The following is a 14,681-nucleotide window of genomic DNA, read 5'->3' on the forward strand; positions in this document are numbered from 1 at the left end:
AAAAAAAAATCTATGGAGTGGTCATGGTTGTTATTCAGGCTACAACATTGCTTGCCGTTTCAAATCAGCTTTTTCCACCAATTACAAGGACGTATGTGTGTGTCAGAAATCGAAAACCTATACACAACAATATTACTTTATATGATTCTCTGAAATGGTCTGTATATAATTGGTTGTTTTGTATATTTATGGTTGTGTAGCACTGTATAATTCTTTACACATGAAATATCAGATCTGTAGTCACTTTAGAGTATGTAAGCATACTGGATGGATTGGATGGAGGTATTACAAGTGATATGTTTAGTATTTTTTTCTCCATGGAAAAGAAGAGTATCTAAAACACATTTTCAAATTTTACTCTTGCTGTATTAAACATAGTAAATCTATGTACAAATTGATCCAGACTGGCAAGGAGATTGTTTGATATTACATCAGCCATGTGGGGATGTAAACATTTTGTGTTTCTATGGCTCCTATCTATCAATGCAAAAACAAACACAAAGGGTCCTTTTATTTTCCAGATCTGCTTGATTGTTGACTGGCAACCCCAACTAGTTCTAACCCATAAGCACTTGTGTCTACATTGGAGATGACACGTTGTCCTACCATCAATGGGTCCCTTGCTTTGGTAAGCATATCCAGAGAGACTGCATTTAGCTTGCCATGGGTTACTATTAGTGCCACACTGCCTGGACAATTTTTAAATGCAGTCATTATATATTATGTATTAAAGATTATGCATGGTAAAGCGCTAGGCTGTGCACATCTCTGTTTGTATTTGTTGTTTTAAAATCCTAAATGCCTACATCAGTAGCCAATATCAGGAAAAGAGTTACAAAATCTTGTCTCGCTGGTATATGATCCCAGGTATCTAATCTTTGTTGGCAGTGCATCCAGGCGAAGGGCAGCATGCTGCATATTTTCTGGTAATGCCCGCTACTACGCCCATTCTGGGATCAGGTGGGCTTTTTTATTTAAAAAGTGACCATGTACAATATTCCATTGGATCCTGTTTTTTTTCTGTTGCACCACAATACCATCTCAGAAAAGGCCTACAAGGGTTGCATTATCAGACACTTTATTAATGCCGCCAACTCCTGTATCTCACTGTATTGTAAGTCAATGGTCACTCCAACCATTGGTTTATGGCTACATAAGGTGAACACCTTTATGATGATGGAAGATCTTACAGCCAGTGCCCTGGGTACCTTGGCAAATTTAACACAATATGGGGTAGTTGGATATACTATAGGGAAACACCAGAGTGTAAGTGCTACCTGGACCCTGCTCTAACTTGATGTATATGCTGAGTGTTGTTGCGCTGTGATACTATGCCTTCATGTAATATTTTGTAATTGCTTGTTGAGGTCATCCGACACTCCTTTTCAGGATATATACTCGATACTTTTTTACCACCAATACTGATGTACTTTTTTCAATCAAAGATTTTATTGGACTTTATATGTAACCCCTGTGATTTATGTATTATTTTTTACCCGTTTGTACTTGTTTCCTTGTTGTTATTAACTTGTGAAACCTTAAACATTTTTGAAAAATAAAGAATACTTAAAAATAAAAAATAAACCTAAAGGAAAAGAATAAATAATTTTTATAATTAAAACAGTAAATCTGTAATCCCTAAATTATGTCTACATGTGGATGACACTGTTCAACTGCCAGAAGCTATGCTCATTTTACTCAAACATTTTGATCAAAACCTTTTTGATCAAAGGGACAGAATAAATGTCACTTAATGCATATTTATTTCATTGCTATTTCATTTCCCACTGACATGAATGCCAGAAGGTTTCTATGGCCTGTTGTATACTTTTTTGCTGATATTCTACTTCTAAAAACCTTTTGTTTACGATCTTACCTAGACTAGAATAATCTGTATCTAAAAATGTTGCCATGACTCTTCGTTATAACATTTGGGTCCCAAATTTCTTGACTAGGAAAAACCTGAGTGCTTTCACTGCAAGTGTCACACTTAGGGAGACAGGCCCACTAGGGGGTGCTACAGCTTGCATGGAAATGGTGTGAGCCCTGAGAAGGGCCAAGGTGCAGAGTCTAAGCAGTAACCAGGTCTTCTCCAGAGCCTCTAGTGGTGAGGATGTTGCACTGCTGGTTACTGCCAGGTTGTAGTCCTTGGGCACACCAGGGTGGGCAGGAAGATAAACAGTACCCAATCACAAGGCAGAAGAATTGTCAAGGAATGCCGGGCTCACGGCAGGCAACAAGCAAGAAAGGTCAGGTCACAAGCCAGGGGTAAAATACCAGGGATCCAGAATATAGACACCAATAATACAGGGCAACTGCGGGCCCAGGGAACACAAGAGACCCTGGAAGCAACAGGAGGCATAGGTGACACAGTAACAACCACAAACAGAGAGGAACACTGGAACAGCACAAGAGAGAAGGCTGGGAAACAACAGACTGGAATTAAGGGGTTAACACAAGAGCTGGACAAGGGAAACACTGAGTTAAGCAGGTGTACAGGAACTAGCTCAGCAAAGCTAGGGGCTCGACACTAGTGGAAACACTTTGCACAAATGCTCAGTGCTGTGTCTGTGCTAGCTAAATAGCTAGAGATGATCATGAAGCTGTTTCCGGATTGGCCGGCGGGATGGGGGAAACCGTTAAAGCTTGGCACGCTCAGAGTCAGAACTGCCTGTATGCACAGAAGTGAGGTGTCTGCGCTTTAGTGAGGAAGAGGTAAGTGTGACATTATCTCCTGTTTTACGGGGCCTCCCCACCCGCCAAGGTCCAGGTTTCAGAGGGAAGCAAAGTTGGAACATTTGGACAAGAGGAGGAGCAGACACATCTGCAACTGGAACCCATGATCTCTCCCCCAGACCAAAACCTTTCCAGTCAATCAGGTACATAGGCTTCTTGTGAGAAATTTTGGAATCCAAAATTTGATGGACTTCATATTTCTGAGAAGAATCAGGTGCAGGAGTAGCCAGTGGAGAGGGACAAGGAAAGCGATTCAGGACAAACGGTTTAGGCAGAGACACATTCAAAGCATTGGGCAGCTTGAGATGAGGCCACAGGGTAGTTAGAAATAGCTGCAACCTTTTCAGGATTCATGGAGAGGCCCTCTTTAGAAACAATGTAGCTCAGAAAGGGCACCTTGGGAGGTTCAAACAGGCACTTCTCAGCCTTTGCATAGAGTCCATTGTCTTGGCGCCTTTGTAGGACTAAACGGACATGCTGGCAAGTCGGGAAAAAATCAGGATGTCATCCATATGGACCATAACAGAGATTTATAGCAGGTCATGAAATACCTCGTTATCAAAGTTGGAAGTCGGCCGGGGCATTTCAGAGGCCAAAAGGCATCACCAGATACTCATAAGCCCATCCCTGGTATTAAATGCCATTCGTTATAGGCCCCTCACAGGTACAATTAGTGGCAGTGGGTAGCGGTTGTTAACAGTGTTGGAATTCAGACCACGATAGGCAATACAGGGATGGAGAGTCCCACCTTCTGAACGAAGAAAAATCCTGCCTCGGCAGGGGAAGAGGACTTGCCTGTAGAAAAATGCTGGGACCATTCTTCAGAAGATAGACCTGAACGGCCCAGTTGCATGGGATCCTCCGAAGAAGAGGAAGCAGAAGGAGGTTCAAGAGATAAGTGAACCTCCAGGTTTCACCCAGTGCCTGTCTGGGTGACAAAATCTTGTGAGTGAGATCTCTGCAGAAAACGTTCTTGAAAACGAATATCAATCTGGATGGCCGGGTAGATCAGGTCATCCAAGGAGAAGGGAATCTCTTGAGCAGCCAGTTCATCCTTAATGCGGTCTGACAGGCCCTACAAGTAGGTAGCATGGAGTGCTTCATTGTTCCAGGTGAGCTTAGCTGCCAGGGTGTGAAATTTGACTACGAACTGACCTACAGTAAGAAACCCTTGGTGGAGACAAAGTAGGGAGCTGGCCACTGAGGAAAGCTGGTTTATCAAAGATTCTCTTGAAGAAAGCCAGGACTCAATACTATTGATGATTGTGTCCTTTCTTTCCCAGAGTGGGGATGCCCACGCCAAAGCTTCCCCAGAAAGCAGGGAACTAAAATATGCCACTTTTAGTCCGGTCTTTAGTCTGGGGAAACTTTGTGGCTGAAGCTCAAAGTGGATGTTTCACAGGTTGATGGAGCCATGGCAGGTCTTGGGATCCTCAGAGAATCGCTGTAGGGGTTGCAGGTGAAGTGCAGAAACTGGTGGGATAGCAGGGGACTGGGCACAGACCGGAGGTTCAGCAGGAACACCAGAGAGGGCCAGAAGCTGATCCAGGGGAATAGTGAGTGTATGGAGCTGCCAGAGTACCTGGATTTGGATAGCTTCCTGGGCATTTAGCCTGTGGGTGAGTGATTGGTTGGGGTCTGCTGAGGCCTGGGAGGGTGTGGACATGGTTCCTGCAAGTGTGACAGCATGGTAAGTGTAACAGCAAGGACTGTTGACTGGTTTCTGGATCTTAGTTTATCAAAAGTGCCCAAAAATATAACTGCTGCAATAAAAGGCTGCAAAATCAACATAAAGGTTTTCCACTCTATATTGTTTCTTGTTACCGTTCAAACATGCACCCGCTTGGCTAAGACTGTACCCAGGTGCTCATAAACTATAAACCCAACCAAGTCCCTGGATATTTCTCAGCAATTGATTTAGCTGCAATTTTACAGTTTGCAAAAAATAAGGTCCTGATTATAATTATTAAGTTCAGACTGTTGAATGCCTCCCAGATCTTCATGCTGAAAGTTAACATACCGCTGTGTTGCAGTTCAGTAAAAAAAATCACTCGTCACTCAATGTATGCATCATACATTAAAGAATTTCCCATGGAGTTTTCTTCTGCAGAGACAGGAAATAAATGACAGCCTGAAGTTTAACATAAATCCAGTTTTCGTTGACATGGCTTTGGCAGTGCTGTAATACTGCAAATTGGCACTTTAGAAAATAACAAACATTACATGTAGATTTTGGTAACTGGGTTGGAATGAGAATTTTTAAAAAATAGTTTAAGTTGAAGTTCAAATAGTTGAAGTTCATATGGGCACATTTCTATATAAGCAAAGGAAACTCAAACAATGGTGAAAAGTAAATGTGACAGGTAAAATGAATAAACTGAACAAAAATAGGATTGAATCCACCAACAAAAAATGTATATCCACCCCTTGGTAATCTTGCCAGTTGCACACTTTCTATCCTACAATAGCTACACTCACTCCATTCTATCTATGGAGTGGTCAAGGTTGTCATCCAGGTTGAAACATTGCTTGCGTTTCCAAATCAGCTTTTCCCAGCAGTTACAAATACATGTGTGTGTCAGGAAAAGAAAACATATACACACACCAATATTACTTTATATGAAATGTTATGTGTATAATTGGTTGTTTTGTATATTTATGGTTGGTGGCACTGTATGATCCTGTACACATAAAATCCCAGATCTGACAAAGCATTACACACAAGGTATTACAAGTGTATGTTTAGAATTTTTCCTCCAGATTGTAACTGTCAATAAGATAACAAAAAAACATTTATTAGACTATAGGAAAATGAAAAAGGGAGAGAAAAAACGAATGGTGATTAAAACATATTTTCAAATTTTACTCTTGTTGTAATAAACAAATCAAAAGGAAATCTGTGTACAAATTGATCCACACTGTTAATAGGAAAACGTTTCATATTGCATCAGCCATGTGAGTATATAAATACTTTGTGTTTCTATGGCTCCTATCTATCAATGCAACAACAAGCACAAAGGGTCCTTTTATTTTCCAGATCTGCTTGATTGTTGACTGGCAACCCCAACCAGTTCTAACCCAAAAGCACTTGTGTCTACATTGGAGATGACACGTTGTCCTACCATCAATGGGTCCCTTGCTTTGGTAAGCATATCCAGAGAGACTGCATTTAGTGCCACCATGTCTGGCTCAGAGAAACACTTGAGTTTTTTTAATCTTGTGAGTGCAGTAAATACATATTATGTATTAAAGAATATGTATGGTAAAGCGCTAGGTGGTACATATGTGGAAATTATGGCACTCAGAAACATGTTTATGCTCCAAGTGGTTGGTGACCTTGTTTAGAATGTTAATGATCACCAAACCTAAAGAGGAGATAGTGGTAGGTGTGACCTACATACAGTAGTACATGAAGTGCAGACCAATCCATAAACCACAAACTGCCACAACTTATGAATTATTTTATTTTGAAACTTCTCACCTTCTTTGCCTAGTACCTTTTTTTCATGTGCCACATGTGAAGACACTTTCAACAATTCTAAATCTTGCATGTAATCTCTTAAATACACGTCTCTCTGTCCTTACCTTTCTCAGTGCCAGAACACTTTCTAAGTCTGTAGGTTTAATACCATTATAGCATACCAAATATGATATCCTGTAAAGAGTTTTCAAAAATAATGTCTGCATTTGTGATAACCTTTGTGATCAAAGGGATACAACTAATGTCACTTAATGTATATTCATCTCATCCCTAGGTTGTAAGATCTTCGGGGCAGCACTGCGTAATATGTTGGCGCTATATAAATTCTGTTTAATAATATTCATAATTGCTATCTCTTCTTCTACTGACATGAATGTCCCAAAGTTTCTAAGGTCTGCTGTGTAATGCTTTGACGATATTCTTTTTTAAAAAAACTTTTTGTTTACAATATTACTTGGACTAGAATAATCTTCATCTAAAATCCTTATTACTTTTGGGTCCTCAATTTCTTGGGCCCTGGAGAACCTGAGTGTTTCCACTGCAAGGACAGTTGTCTGGTCTCTGGATCTTAGTTTATCAACGGAGATAAGTAATTCCAAAAATATCACTGTTGCAATAAAAGGCTGCAAAATCAACTTAAAAGTTATTATTATTGTTAGTTGTTACTGTTCAAACATGCACCCACTTGGCTGAGACTGTACCCAGGTAATCATAAATTATAAACTCAACCAGTTACCTGGATATTTCTCAGCAATTGATTTAGCTGCCACAGCTTAACAGTCTGCAAAAATAAGATCCTAAATATAATCATTAAGTTCAGTAACTCAGACTGTTGAATGCCTCCCAGATCCTTCTGCATCTTTATTCTTAAAATCTTCATGCTGAAAGGTAGCACACCGCTGCGTCGCAGTTCAGTAAAAAAGCACTCATCAATCAATGTATGCATCATACATTCAAGGATTTCCTATGGAGTTTTCTTCTGCAGAGATTGGAAATGAATGACAGCCTGAAGTTCAACACAAATCCAGTTTTCTTTGACATGGTCAGTGCTATAATACTACAAATTGGCACTTTAGAAAATAACACACACATTCACACTTAGATTTTGGTAACTGGGTTAGAATAAGTATTTTTCTGCATCCCTTATATCTAGTTGGGTTTCCAGTATATTCAACTATTAGTCACAACCCAGAATGCGAGCTAGTATTTTTTCTTTAGACCATATCACCATAATAATATAAATGTAAAATATGTGTAACTGTAGAATGAACAATAAAATGTTTTGCAAGATTTAAATCAATTATGCAATTATGGACTTATAACACATACACATATATTAGTACAGTACGGTATAATATAATACAGTATAATAGTATAATAATTCAATGAATATTATCTGAAATAAATTTAGGAAAACCTCCTACCCAGGTACTAAGATCATTTCTATACTTCCTGAGTGAAAACACTTTTGTTATTTAGCTAATTTGGGTATACATAGGGACAGACAACCATATTGGTGCCCAGGAAGGTAGTTGCCTGATCTTATGTTTACCTTTTCCATTTTGATTTCCTTCTAGTTTATCTCTGAGAAGTTTACCCCCATGCAGTATGTAGATAGCCATCTGGGCTAAATTGGATTTTATTGGATTTTAGTTGTTTGAAAGGATCTTTCACAATCCTTTCCAACGACCAAAGACTGAAAGATACACGAACGAGTGCTGTACATACAACGCCGTTTTGCTCTATGGAAAAGGGAAGGGGGGGAAAAGAGTGAGCGGCACCCCACTGTGCTCTCTCCCCTTCACTTGCATTACGATTATTCGCCATTCGTGGATCCATCAAGACGGATCCATTAACAATGTTGGACAAGCGCTGTACACATATCAAATTCTAGTCCGATAACAGCCCTGAAGCGATAAATGGATGAAAATCATCTGACGTGTGTATGTAGCCTAGGCCTGCTGCACACATTTAATCAATATTTCCCAGACAATTGGTCACATTCATCTCTGGTGCAAATCTAGTTTGTGTTCATCAGTCCCCTGACTGTCCTAGCAGATTGATGAATGACCATTTGGGAATGTCCACTGTTTCCTCCTTTGAACAGAATGCCTGTGTATTTGTTTATCTGTCACTGGAAAGGATTAAGATTGTTTCAAACAACATATCCTAAGTAGACAAAAGAGAACTACACTATTTTAATGTTAGCTGCAGCTAAGATATACCCTAAAGAAGCATAAAGTATTCCTCAGCTAAATTCAATAGATAAAAAATAGATATCAGCAATACCAGTCACCTTATCAAGAATGACAGCAAAACATTTATCTAGTAGTTTAACACAAACAATTCAGTATGAGGGTAATTAGCTGATGAACATCTTTATTTTATTAGGCAATTTACTAAATCCACAGGAATCTTCACCATGTCTCCAGCAGCATTGCAGTATATTTGTTGTCAGATTGCCAGAAACACTAACTACTCTTCTTCATCCACAACTAGGTATAAAGCCCACAGCAGATGGTCCTGTAGAGTGTACCATATAATAAACAGAGGCTGCAGGAAAAAAACACTAATAATGCACATTGCTGCTACCCAATAATACAAGTAATGTTTTATTCTACCTAATGTGCTCTATTTATTAATTATCCCCCTGTCATTTTGTCTAAAGTTTACTTGCAAGTGTTAGAATCTCTCTACACTTCTCCTTTCAGTTCCTATTAAAAAAATGACTTGTTCTGCCATCTAGTGGCCAATTGTCAAAGTGCACAGCTGTCACAATAGAAAATGCCAAATGTATAAACGAATATGATGGATGAACTTAAAGTGAATTGACAGGAAAGTAATTTATAAACAAACCCCACAGAGTTAAAAGGATAAAATAATATTGAATATAAAATAAACCCGTACCAAGTTTCCACTAACATAGTTTCTTCATCTTAAATAAAGTAGCATACACTTTGGGCCTGATTTATTAAAGTTCTCCAAAACCAGCGAAGACTTCAGCAAACCTGGAATGGATGTCTTAAAAATAATTTGCTATTCGTTGGCAAATGTTTTCAATCCTGGACCAGATTCATTTCAGATTTGCTGGATCACCCAGGTTCTCCCATGCTATCTTCTCCAGTCTTGGGGAGCTTTAATAAATCAGACAATTTGTTTCTATATTGAAGTCAGGCCTAGAAAAATATAATCATCAACTTTTTAAATTCATCCCAAAGCCCCTGAACATAGTGTTACCAAAATTGCTTAGGAGTATACGGAGACATGCCCTAAATGAAAAAAAAATTTTTTATTGGTAAATTAAAGTTTAAATATAGTCAGGAAAATATTAAAATGTCATGCTTCTTAAATGTAAATCATCACTTGTTCACCCGACCCTCCTAGAGATGTTGGTGTCAATCGTATGGTAAATTGCTTTGGAAATTAACATAAATGTTGACAGAATAATGAAACAAAGTAGATACAAAAGTAACAATGTGCATTTAAACTACAGTCGCTGACAATTAAAAAAAACAAAAAAAAAACTATTTTTTGTTTTTAATTGATGTCTTTATGCTACTGCTATTTTTTAATTTGATATTTTTCACTGAGATGAAGTGGTAAAGGTAACCTTAACAGTACAGAAAACAGAAGTAATGAGATATGTGTAACTGTATGTAGAGCACAAAATTGTCAACAGAGTGATGACCACTAAGCAAGCAAACACTGAGGCATAAAATTACATGATATGGTCTAATTAAATGACATAAAAAAAAATAACAACATAATAACTTAATGATTCCTCTAAGTCCAGGTAGCTTTATCAGAGAGGTAAAGATAATAGAATTATTGGGTGAAGAGGAGCCAACCATAATGGTCTGGGCTAAAGGGGGTAAAAGGTATCATACTTTGATTAAATGGCTGGAGAAATTATGGAAGAGATGGAGGGATGGGAGGCATGGGAAGCATAGTAAAGCAGAAAACAGAAAGGAGTAGGATTCCAATGCCTATTATTTAGGGACCGTGGAACCCAGGCCCAGGAATGAAAAGCTTTTCTCTAATTCAGGTAGTTCGAAAAAGCCAGTGATGTAATGTCTGGGTGTTTGTAGGATATCTGAGGGTACAAAATCACCAAGAACCTCTGGAAAACTCAACAGCATTTCCAAGTCCTGACAATCTCTTGTTTTGCAGCCAGGAAGACAAAGGTGTACAATTTCCATTGTGAAGTAAGTGGTGGACAGAAGAAAGCAGCTTGTAAACTAAAGACCAAAACTGGTAAGTTCTAGATTGAGCTGGATTCATATGGACTAGACCAAGGGTCAGCAACCTTTTAGAGTTGATGCCAGAACCCACCCACTCTCCCATCACAGGTCTGAACTATGGATATAGTTACCATATGCATAGCTCTTTAGCTTGGTGTTCAATGGTAAGAATGTCTCTTACATTGCTGGCCAACGGGAAGCATGTCACCCTTACAGATAGCCAAAAGATCACTGTTAGCTGACATAAGAAGCATAAACTGCTCATTATTCAAAGAACCCCTAGAAACCTCTGGAGGAACCCTAGCTGAGAAACCCTGCATTAAAACCTTTGCTTTTAGGAGAAGGGTAGAATACTATTTTGGGTATATTGATAACATTGGGCCACGTATTTCTGTTGCAATGAATTACGGAATCACAATTGATAAAGTAAGCATGCCTGTACTCTTAAATATTATAATTAAAATGTTAAATTGTTGTGCTTCTTCCTTCTCAATTATGTATATGAGTCAGGGTGGAGTGATGATAAATCTAGTATTGCCAATTAGGTGAACTGGTCCGAAAATTCATGATTTGGGATATCTGATGGTATGTTCTTAGGTGGGCAGCTATAGCAGTCAAATGCACGAAAATTACCGGAAAGACAACCAAATATCTGAGACACATTTTTAAGATGATTTATGTCATTTCAACATAAAACGTGAGGAAATGTATACACTGGTGGGAAAGGGCCATTTGATGCAGCTTAGGGGGCAAAAAGGGAAAGATACACATCCTTTAATTTACAGCCTTGTAAGGGTTATATATTGGACTCACAACTCAAACATTGGCCCTGATTTATTCAAGTTCTCCAAGGCTGGAGAGAAAAAACTTTCATCAGTGAAATTGGGTGATCCAGCAAATCTGAAAAGGATCTGCTAAAGCAAAAAATTGCTAACAAATAGCTTGACTTTTAGGAAATCCATTCCAGGTTTGCTGGATTACCCAACTTCACCGATGAAGGTGTATCCTCTCCAGCCTTGGAGAACTTTAATAAATCAAGGCCCATGCATGTCAGCAATGCATATTTTGTCCTCCTTTTTTTTCTTTAAATACCTTAGTTTAAATAAAACATCAGCAGAACTCCAAAAATAATTTCTTGTTTATAAATTTCAAATGTTGTCTGTCCAGCAAACAACATTAGCTAAATACCTGCACTTTGGCCTTCGTCGCAAAAAACACATTGGGTCTGATTAATTAAAACTCTCCATGGCTGGAGAGGAAACACTTTCATTGCTGAAGCTGGGTGATCCAGCAAACCAGGAAAGGATCTGATCCAGGATTGAAAACATTTAATAGCATATAGCATATGACTTTAAAATCCATTCCAGGTTTGCTGGATCTCCCAGCTTCACTGATAAAAGTATATTCTCTTCAGCCTTAGAGAGTGTGAAGCTCCGTACACACTTCCAATTTTTATCGTTGGAAATGAACGACGAACGAACGACGAACGATCGATTGGTCAAAAATCGTTCGTAAAAAAAGTAACCAACGACGCCGACGAACGAGAATAGTCGCTGGAAATGAACGACCGGACCGGCGGATCGGATTGGACGACGATCGTTTACCATCTATCGTGTGTACGGTCATTCATTGATCGTCCATGGTCTGAGCATGCGTGATGAACGAACGTTCGTTCACTTCCTGTCGTGCACGTCACTTCCTGTATCGCTCAAACGATCGCATCTATTGTGTGTACAATATCTGCGAACGATCGTGTCGTTATCTGCATGTACAGGATCAGTGCTATACGATCGTTCGCCGATATCGTGCAGGATCGTTCGTTGTTCGTTTACCAACGATAATTATTGGAAGTGTGTACGTAGCTTTAATAAATCAGGCACAATGGGTAAACAGCCTATTAAGTTATGTCAGATAACATATAATCGGACATGTGTAAAGTGGTGGCCAAACGTTGATTGGGAACGAACACTGTGCACTCCTATGTATGAGATCACAGCAGGATGCCGCTTGCCCCCTCTCCATTGAACAGAATAGTGCTGTGTGTACAGCACCCATTTATTTATCTGTCACTGGAAACAATCACAAAAGAATGTTTACAGCCCCAATCAACGGATGGCCATCTGTAGTCTGTATGGGGCTTTACTATGTGTAAGAAGGAAAGCAAGCTAGAAGCACATAATAAAGTAAGTTTTCTGGGTGCCCACTTATCTCGAGTTACATCCCTGCATGTGTAAATGTAACAATGGTTTTATAATCTACAACCAATACAATCTCATATCAATACCTAGATTGTCTTCTGAAAGAAGCAGCAGTTATGCAACAAGAAAATCAAGACCAGCCTTGTGAATGTTGAAAAGAAGTGGAACTCTAAACTTTACGAAAAGGTAGACAGAACAGAGGAAAGTCCACAAAATAACAGGAAAGATCTAAGACAAAACAGAACTTCCTGATCATTGAAAATGTTCAATAATTTTATTAAAAAATATATATACTAAGTGGTATGTAAAATGGTGTATCTTGTCTTTTTTGCTTCTTAGATTATAAAGAAGTAACTTTACCAGCTGTGTTCCTATTTACAGTGCCTTCAAAACATACTATATGCTATGTAAAGCAACGCTGTGTGCTTTATAGATGTGATTTGTGCTTTACCTGTTTCGGAACTAAGGGAAGAAAAGTGAATTTTATTTTAAAGAATTCTAAAAAAAAGTGTCAGGATAAGAAAACTTGTCACATGACTTATTCAGCGTTCCTCTGTCTATGAGTGTTACCCCCAGTGTTATGCAGAGAGCACATCACGGGCTTCATACTGCATTTGAGAAATAAAATAATAAAATCTCCACCTGCGTAGAGAGCCCTAATCATAGATTCACAATGAACAAGATTACAGAGAACACAAGACAGGCTTCTTTGAGAGAGCTGTATGACATTCAAGTGGCCAAACGAGAGCAATTCTATTATGTGAAGAAGAGAACCTCCAGATGATGTAGACTTTATATCCCATATACAGGGTTGGTGATATATTGGAGAAAAACATACAACATATACAACAGAATAGACTAGCAGAAATACTCACCTATTCCTTTCAGAAATACACTTCCTTGCCAGCTATAGCTTCTAGAGTTTAGTTTCTAGTATTCAGGTTCTATTGATAATAAATAAAACAGAACAAAACAAAACATTTAATGAGCATTGTGCTGCAGGTGATGTCTTTTGAATCTTTATAATTTTAAACTTTACATGGAAATACACAAATTGTACTGCCATGTACGACCTTGACTGGTCAGATACTTACATACTGAGATCATGACACCCAACAAGTAGTGTTGAGCGAACCCGAACTGTAAAGTTCGGGTCCACACCAAACTTTACAATTTTGGGTACCCGGACCAGAACTTTGAGCCGAAGTTCGGCCCAACCAGGCGAACCCGAACTTCCAGGTGTTCGCTCATCCCTACCCACTAACCATTAATATTAGTGTTGAGCGAACCTAAACTGTAAAGTTCCGGTCCGTACGGAACTTTATGATTTTGTGTACCCGGACCCAAACCCAAACTTTGAGCAGAAGTTTGGCCGAACCCGGCGAACCCAAACTTCCAGGTGTTGGCTCATCCCTACCAACAAGCAATATAATGAAACCTGGGAATTTTTTTAAGTGATAAATTCACCTAAAACATAGGAGCAGCAAGGTGGCACCCCAAAACCATTTGTGAGGTCAGTCAACTTTGTAAGACATAAACCTTTTTAAAATGTATTCTGCCAAGAAATTTTATTTGAGGAACACATCTGAAAACACAATCTATACTGCACTGTATAAAAGAAATTCAAGAATATTATAATAATATTATCAAAGATAAGATGAAGGCTTTGGAGAGCATTGCTTTTAACATTAGAAATACTATTTCAGCCTAGAGGAACACATCTGAAATTAGGATCTATACTGTATTGTGTAGAAGAGATTCAAGAGTACTCATCAAGGACAAGATGAAGACCTATGCTTTTCCTTTTCTGATCCACACTGGAAAAGATTTCTAGTTTTCTAGAATAAAGAACCCAAAATTTGACCATACAAAAGTATTTGTCAAACTTACTACTATTATGACATTTTAGTGGCATTAATTGGACAATATCTCAAAACCACTGTAATGATAATTAGTACATCAAAACACACAACTGAAGCCAAAATATTATTGTGACTTAAAGCAGCTAATGGGTCTTTCTTTTTT

General features: G+C 38.7%; 1 long non-coding RNA gene across 1 annotated transcript; it reads left to right on the forward strand.

The window, feature by feature from the left end:
• The first annotated feature begins 5,683 nt into the window (after window positions 1-5,683).
• Window positions 5,684-12,874, forward strand: LOC140340104 (uncharacterized). The gene is made up of 3 exons (XR_011922586.1): window positions 5,684-5,880; window positions 10,388-10,471; window positions 12,747-12,874. It is a non-coding gene; the product is annotated as an uncharacterized lncRNA (long non-coding RNA).
• The last annotated feature ends 1,807 nt before the right edge of the window (window positions 12,875-14,681 follow it).

This window comes from Pyxicephalus adspersus, chromosome 10 (assembly GCF_032062135.1).
Source record: "Pyxicephalus adspersus chromosome 10, UCB_Pads_2.0, whole genome shotgun sequence".
Classification (NCBI taxonomy): Eukaryota; Metazoa; Chordata; class Amphibia; order Anura; family Pyxicephalidae; genus Pyxicephalus; species Pyxicephalus adspersus.